The sequence below is a fragment of the Octodon degus genome, unplaced genomic scaffold (assembly GCF_000260255.1).
Source record: "Octodon degus isolate 3935 unplaced genomic scaffold, OctDeg1.0 scaffold00088, whole genome shotgun sequence".
In the NCBI taxonomy this organism is placed as follows: domain Eukaryota; kingdom Metazoa; phylum Chordata; class Mammalia; order Rodentia; family Octodontidae; genus Octodon; species Octodon degus.
The window spans coordinates 3,264,535-3,273,079 of record NW_004524664.1 but is presented as its reverse complement, the minus strand read 5'-3'; the positions used below and the strand labels follow the sequence as shown (position 1 = coordinate 3,273,079).

Here is an 8,545-nt window from a genome sequence, read left to right as displayed (position 1 = left end):
CTGCAGCACATTTCTTGATGCAGTGGAAAGCAGCCCTGCTGTGAGAGGACTGGAAATCATTCTCTGCAACACGCAGGTGGTGTGCGCTTCCTGAGGAGGAGGAGTGCTGCTCCTCTCCTCTCACCCCTGCCTCCCAGGTTTTCTTCAGTGTCACCGATTGTATCCATTTCAAGATCTCCTCCTATTTGGTCATTAAACTTGAGTCCCCATGTTTAGAAAGCAGCAACACAACCATCACAATTCCACCAGACTGGTGCACTTTGGGGTGATCTTCCAGGGTCCAGCTTGCAGCAGGGAAGATCCAGCTACTCAGGAAGCCGACTCCAGTTGGCAGGCTTTGGGGCACAGGGACAGCAGCACTCAGGGTCCTGGGGCACCGGGCTTCTCAAGCATCTTGGTGACTCCTGAAGCAACAGAGATCTCCATCCATTTCTACCCAAGATTCAGGAGAAGAAAGTCATGGTAGGAAGGGGGTGGTGCAGGGATGAGACACTCAGAACCACCACAGGGAAAGTGGACGAACACAGTCCTGGGCCTTTAACCTGGGATTTGTGTTCACTCTGAGGCAGACAGAGACTCCAAGGCTACTTTGGGATGGCAGACACCTGTGATCACCACACTTGGGAGACAGAGGCAGGAGGACTGCCAAGAGTTGAAAGCCACCCTGGGATACATAGGTCAAGGCAGGCTGAATTATATAGCAAGACCCTCTCTCAAACAAAAACAAAAAAGCTACTTTGGTTAAAAACATTACAATAACCCATTTCCTGGGCCTACAGATGTCAAATGTTTACTGATTAAATGAACATGCTAATGCCTCCTCATCTGCGTTACTTTCCATTAGTAAGGAGATGAGCCATAGAAATACTACACAAATCAAGTAATGAAAGCCCAGCCATCTCTGGGGGCACAGTCCCATGGAGGACACTGAGACAGCAACCCTGAAAGAAGACAACTGGCCTCCACGTTGGTTCACCTTTGCTCTACTCCTGTCTACTGATAGGCAGAGCTGGATAGGGTGATGTTCAACTCCCTGGATTGGCTTTAAGCAATGCAAATGCGTCCAGGTGTAGCCTTTGAAACACAGCCACAGGTCTCCATGCAGCCCCACCGATAGCTCCCTCCTACTACTTGTGGGCTGGGATGGAGCTTCCAGAGAGAAGCAGTGCTGTCCCAGGCCAGTGAAGGTCAGCATCAGCCAAAGCAGCAAGCTTCAAACACAAGATACATCCTCAGACTGTGTTATGCACATCCCTCCAAACTTAGAGGCCAACTGTTCCTGGAATCCCTTTCTATTCCTTCATTCCTCTCTCTGCATATTACCAAGGGGTCATCGTGCCTCCTACCCAGCCAAGCTCACACTACTCATGGAGTTCAACCATAGCACAGTTACTCAACCCTGGACCCACTTCCTTTCTCATGAATTAATAAAACCTAGCTTCAAAAAATTTTCTTAAGGGCCAGCGAGATAGCTCAGTGGGCTAAGCACCTGCTTAAACAAGCAGAGAGACCAGGTTTCTATCCCCAGCACCACATGCTGCACCAGCCCTGCCCCTGGGTGTGCTGAGCTGGCCACCAGGACTGGGGGTTGTGGCACACACCTATAACCCCAATGATAGGCTGAAAACAGGAGGATCAGTATGAGTTTGAGCTGGGTAGTGAGACCCTCATGAATTTTATTAATTCATGAGGAAGGAAGTGGGTCCAGGGTTGAGTAACTGTGCTATGGTTGAACTCCATGAGTACTGTGAGCTGGGCTGGGTAGGAGGCACGATGACCCCTTGGTAATAATATGAAGAGAGGGGAATGAAAAATCAAATACATAATTTTTTTAAAAATTAAAACCCAGTTTTGGCCCTGAGTCATGGCACGTTCTGGTTGGCCTTCCTTCCACATGGACTTAGGGTTTCCTTGGCTCCCCACAACTGTAGATATGTTTCTGTCTCTTTTTTCACCAAGGGTTGCACTAGAAGTGGTAGATTGGAATTTATTTACAAGAATGCCAATAGCTTCTCCTGAGGAATACAATTTGTAAACTCCTGACTACAGTGAGGTTCAGGTGCTTATAAGTCCCACAGTCCTAGCTACCTGGAGGATAAGGTGGGGGACCCAAAGTTCCAGGCCTGCCTGGGTGAATTAATGACAGCCTCTCTCTGATTAGAATAGAAAAAGGGCTCAGGACAGAGCTCAGTGCTAGGGTGCGGCCTTTGGCACAATTTTAGTACCAAAACCAAATGAACACCTGAACTTCTGCAGCCTGAATACAGATGTAGGGTTCATGTTCCTACCTCATACCAGGCGGGCCAGGGTCTCAGCTGCTTTGGGCCACAAACACTAGGTGGTTAAAGAAGCATTTGTTTTCATTGTCCTGGAGGATGGAAGTCCATGACTTGGGTACCAAAAAAATTAGAGGTTCAGAGTTGACTTAGGAGCTGCATTAATTCTGGAAGGAAATTTGAGGGTTTATCTTGAAACTGTATCTGCAAGTGGTTTCTTCTGAGGCTGTGTGCTCAGTTGTGCACTCCAGGCCAGAGTTTGTGGGAGCAGACACCTCTGGAGCAGCCACCACTCTTAAGAAGACCCTTTATCTCAGACTCTTCTTTCATTTTTATTTACCTAAGTATTCATTTCTTTAATCCTGATGATGTTGTAGGCAGCTGAGTTAGATAGAAATATTACAGGCAGGCAGACAGGGCAAGGCCCTCCAAGGACCAGAATGGAAGAAAAGATACCTTGCAACTGTGTGAAAAACAGGCACTCCTGCTGTGGGCTGGACCTCAAGACAAAAGGTTTAACAAATGCAAACATAACCACATACCTCCCTCAGGATGAACATCAGGCATTCTAAATTTGTATTAGAGAAGGATTTATATTTATTTTTATTTTTATGTCTTTTGGCTGGCTCAGGCTGCCTTAAGGGTGGGTCTGGAGTGGCATGTGGAACTGGGGATTGAACCGCAGTCCCCTGTGCCTGACTGAGTTTGCCAAATAGGCACTTTAAACAACTGAGATAACCACCAAGCCCCTTCTAAATTTGTATCAATCACCTTTAAAAAGCCAGGAAGAGTCACTAACCCATCTCCCTACTGGAAAAGCCCCTGTTTTGTATTCATGTCCGCTTACTACGTGACTTGCTTCCCCATTTGATCCCCATTTTTCAACTTTACCTGAGCAATTGTGCATGTAATCTTATTGGTTGACCATAGTTTTGTCCCAGCTACTGCATTCCCATGTTTTCCAACTTAGACTCACCTCACTTCATGGTTTTACTCTATAAAAAAAATCCCTAGGAAAAGCAGCTTCTAGGGCAACCTTGTCAGGTCCCCTTTCTGTCCTTCACTCAAACAGGAGCTTTGTTTCCACAAACAAATATATTCTCTTCTTAAAATTCATTCTTGTTTTAGAGAACACAAACTTGACCTAGGTATCATTCAGATTGGGAATTTCATTCCTCTATATCAGTGCAGGTCACAGCTACAGACTCTTGAGTGCTAGACAAATGATCTATGTGAGCTGTACCCCAGCCTGTATCTCCCTGCATTTTAGCCTTGATTTGTGAAAAACATGGATTTGGACAATGCACATGTTTCTTCCTCTTTAATATTTTATGTGGGCTCTTTTGAAACTATGGGACTGCCCCAAACCTTTGGCTATTGAAATTAACAAATGACATTGTTTTTATCATTTCATCTGTAATGCTATTTTTATTTAAGACTAAACTGGCCTCAGAATTCAAACTGTCTGTAGTCCTACAGCTTTTGTAGGAGGGCACAGACAAAACAGAGAAGGAATTTGATTCCATCCTCCATCCCCAAGGTCAAAGAAACCTGCCAGGCTTCAGCACCTTCACAGGGCCACCAATAAATGTGGGAAATAAGCTGCTGCTTCTCCAGGGAAACCAATTTCCTCCCTTGGGAAGGAAGGGACGCGCATTCCATGGGCCTCTTGGAGCCGAGCCCAGGCACTGGGCCCTGTGGGTTTTTCCTGACTTCACTTTATTGCCCTTAGCCCCAGGGAGACCTTGCCAAAGTGAGAAACTTTGGCCCTGGGGAAGAGGAGGACCTACTCAGCCTAGGCTGGGATGGACCTGTCCTGCAGGGGAGATGGTGCCACAGTGCGTGGGCCTCGCTCACCACCAGGCTCGTGCTACACACATGCTCTACCCCTGAGCTACAACTCAGCCTGCCTTGTCACTTAGACCGTGAGTGTGGTAACAGCCATCTGATCTGTACACTGAAGGGACCATGTGCTTCAAAGAAAGACACAGCCACAGGTGGAGGTGCACAGGTATAATCCAAGCTCTCTGGGGGCTGAGGCAGGAGGGTTACTGTGAGTTAGAGGCCAGCCGGGGCTACACAGTGAGTGTAAGGCCAGCTTGATCTACATACTGAGACCCCTGTCTTAAAAACAAGCAGAAAAACTAACAAAAAATAAGGCAAAAGGGAAAGTGTGAAGTACAGAAACATATTTTAAAACATATTACTTGCTTTCCAGGAATACAGGATGAAAAGATTTGAACTATATCCCTCTAAACATATGTTGGAATCCAGGATTGCTATCGTTTGTGCAGCTCCTCCTTGCACAGGCCCGAGACAAAGCAGGTGCTCAGTGAAGCCATCTGACTATACTGCACTTGTACAGTGTTGGTGGCAGATGTGTCCAGAGTGGAAATTCACCTTCCTCACTGCTGGGGCAGAGAACCAAAGGCTTCCTTTCTTTTTCTTTCTGTGGGGCTTGGTGGTGCATGGCTGCAATTCCAGCCCACGGGAGGCCCAGGCAGAAGGATCACAAACTGATGGCAGTCGGGACTAGATAACCAAGCTGTCTCAAAACAAACAAAATATTCTACTCATCTGTCTTGGTCCAGATTGGGTACTGATGCAGGGGGTCCCTACCATTGAGCTACACCCCCGTCCCTTCTTATTCTTCCTTTTGAAAAAGGGTCTCACGAGACAGCCCAGCCCAGCCACAAGCTTGAGATCCTCCTGTTCCGGCCTCCAGATCAGCAAGGATGATGGCTGTGTGCCATGCTGTGTGGCTACATTTCTGAGTCAGCCAGTCGACATGACTATGGACCAGCCAGAGGACAGACAGACACCAATTAAATCAGAAGGAAGTACAGGCATGAGCCCAACTTCAGCAGACATCTATGAAAGATAGAAAAATGCGAGCTTATCAAAAAATATGAAGTAAATGCAAATAATGCTGTGGAGCATCCCAGAGACATAGAATGTAGGAGAAAAGTTAGAAAGGACAAATTTGGGTGGGAAATAATTGTGACAAAATAATTGCTAGAGAGTGAGGAAGCATAACACCATAAAATACTGGGACAGCTACTCCCCTGACACAACAAAGAAAAATTCCTCAAGTTCTAAAATTTCCTAAGTACTAAAGCTAAGTGCAATTAGAAAACATTGGTTTATTGTCCTGGAGGTTAGAAATACTAATATAAAAACCAGAAAACAAAACAAATGAATAGATGTGACACACAATTTCTATAGCTATATGTAGTGACACATAGCTGAAATTCTAGCATTTGGGAGACTGAGAGAAGAAGATCAGGAGTACAAGGCCAACATGGGTTACATGTCAGACCCTGTGCCAAAAACAGAAAAAGTAAAATTAGCATATAATGAACAGTTTATAAATGAGGTGGCTCATTTGGGCATTAGAGATAAGACACATGCACAAACACAAATAACAACAAAAAATACCATGATAATATAGTCTTAACTTATGCACGAAAAGCTATTTAATGATTTGCCAGTACTGAGGATTGTACCCAGGGTCATTGCACAGGCTGTGTCCCAAGTCCCATTTTAAATATTTTTTTATTTCAAGACTGAGTGCATTACATTGCCAAATGACCCAGGCTGCCTCAAGCATTTGATTCTGCTGCCTCAGCCTCCGAGAGTGCTGTGGCTACAGACATGCACCACCAGGTTAGTTTTCAAATTTCCAACAATGAGGCATCATTTCAACTTTCTCCAGCGTTACAGAAGCCATTATTAAGAACACTTATATACCTGTTGCTTCCCTTACATAGGTAACTGGTCCCCTACTCAACAGGCACCTACCTAGATGGACTCTTCAAACTACAGATATTAACTATACAGTCCTCTGAGAGCTTGCTTAGCAATAAGCATCTTTCTTTTCATGGTACTGGGAACTGACCACAGGGCTTTTGCACTGTTTTGAAGTTTTTGAGACAAGACTTCTCTAAGTCACTGAGGCAGGGCTCAAACTTGCAATCCTCTGTCCCAGTCTCCCAAAGTGCAGAGAGTACAAGGACACACAAGTCTGATTAAAATCAACTTTTCAGTAGGTATAACTGCCACATTATAAATGGTTGGGTAGGAGAGAAAAGAGAAATCAATTTCTTATGTTGTTGGAATAGCTGAACTGTTCCTTCAGTGAATGGTTAAGGAAGTTGTGGAGAGTGCAGTATTACCGCTCTTGGAACAGTGTGTCCAGGGCTGGGGGGTGACCTCAGAGGAGTGGCATCTGCTCGGCACAGAACAGGCCCTGTGTGCAGACCACTGCCCTGCATGGCACAAACACATCAGTGTGTGCGCATGAGGCAAGATGTCTACTATCTGTGGGGAAGCTTTGGAAAAAGCAAGCTGCAGAAAGGTACAATTCTGAAAGCTGCAGAATTTAAGTTGGATTAGACAGAACAACCAGGGCCCAAGGCTGGGTCTTGTGATTGAGGGAAGGAACCAGTTGGAAGAAAGGCTTATGTGCTGTGAAGGAGGAGCAAGAGATGGCTAGAGTGGTGGGGACTTCTTGTTTCCTGGAGAGACTGCTCAGGAGTAGAGCTTGCTCAGTTCCTGACGCTCTGACACAATCCCTTGGACAGGTATTTGCTTCTCTTTACACAATAGATGGGTTTTTCTCACAGTTCTGGAAGCTGGAAACCAAATTTCAAGGCATCATATTCAGTATCTTCTCTCTGCTCCTAGATGGTTTTAACATTAGAGCATCAACGACACCAGAGTCAGAATAAGGAAAACTGAAAAGCAGGCCCAGACTTGGCCTGGATGATATTTTCCACTTCTCTGCACAGCCATGCTGGCATCTACTTGCTCTCTTTCCTCTTCCTCCGGGCCCCCAACTCCACTTTCAGGATGCCATTACTTAAGGGACAGTTACAGTCACCCAGTAGCTGCTCTTAGCAGGAGCTGCAGCAGAATCAGCCTAGGTTTTCCCCAGATGGACTCAAGGAGGCTTTGACTTTCCCAGTGACTGCCTAGAAGAGCCAGGTAGCAGGACCCAGAAGTGGGGGGGCAAGGGATTGATCACCCCTCCTGCAACCTGGATCTTAAATACTCCCCTGAAAACCCACAGGCAAAAGGTCAGGGCCCAGATCATGGCACCATTGTGAGGTGAGGCCTAGGATAGGGGTGTCCTTGAAGGTCAGAGTCTATGTCTCTGTCTGTGTCTGTCTGTCTGTCTGTCTGTCTGTCTGTCTGTCTGTCTATTCCCAGGCATGCGATGAGTGGTTGTGCTCTTATGTTTGCTTCTTGCTTCTCTCCTCCAATCCAGAAGAAACAGGGTCAAAATACCATGGACTGGGACCTTCAATCAGCAAAAATAACGGAGTGTGTGTGTGTGTGTGTGTGTGTGTGTATGTATGTTTTACTGAGCATTGAATGAAGGGCCTTTTTACTGAGTTGCATTCCTAGCCTTTTTGATTTATTTTTGAACAGGGTCTCAGTAAGTTGATACATTGCCCAAGCTGGGCTTGAACTTGCAATTCTGCTTCAGTATCTTAGAATGTTGAGATTACAGACATGCACCTCTATGCTTAACATCTTTTAAAAAAATAATCATACCAAAATAAGAAAATGGATTTATTTTATAATTCTTGGACTCTCTGAAGCCCAGCCTCCTCAGGAGAGGAAACGACAACAACAACAAAACATGTAGAGCATTTGCAGTGTACTTGCAATCTTCTCTAGTCACAGGTTTTCACTGTCAAGTTGTTAACACTGCTGTTTTCTGAACTTCACTGATGCAGGATGTGCATGGGGTCCTGTGCTGAGGGCAGAGTGGGACAGGAAGCCCTCATTGGTGCAGTCCTGCCTGGAGACAAGGGATGCCCAGACACCTGTCACAAGGCTGTGCTTTGTCACACTCTTTGTCTCAATAGTAAATTATGTTCTAAACTCTTCTCTAGCAAATGCAATGTATTCACACATGGTCCAAGGGAAGGGTACATCACCTATCTCTGCTAAGTCTCTCCTCTAGTGCATAATCTCCTCTGCTGAAAGCTAATCTTCTCTGCTTAGCAAATGGCAGAGAATGGCCCTGTGTCCCTGTGTGAGCCATTTCTACTTGCACATTCAACTTAGTACCTCAGAGTATTAAAAAGTAAGATTTTTTGTAAATTTGCACCTAATTCCTAAATGGGTAAAAATTCCATTGGTCCCTTAGGAGCATTTCTGCAGGAAGAGTTGAAGCACAACTGTTTTAATAAATTTTTTAAATTTTGTTTTTGCATAAATAAAAAATCAAAATTTAAAAATAAATGTAGCAGACCCAG

General features: G+C 45.3%; 1 pseudogene; it reads right to left on the bottom strand.

Moving 5' to 3' along the window:
* Positions 1-1,334, bottom strand: part of LOC101574676 — a 2,198-nt pseudogene extending 864 nt beyond the window's left edge.
* Between the last annotated feature and the right edge of the window lie 7,211 nt (positions 1,335-8,545).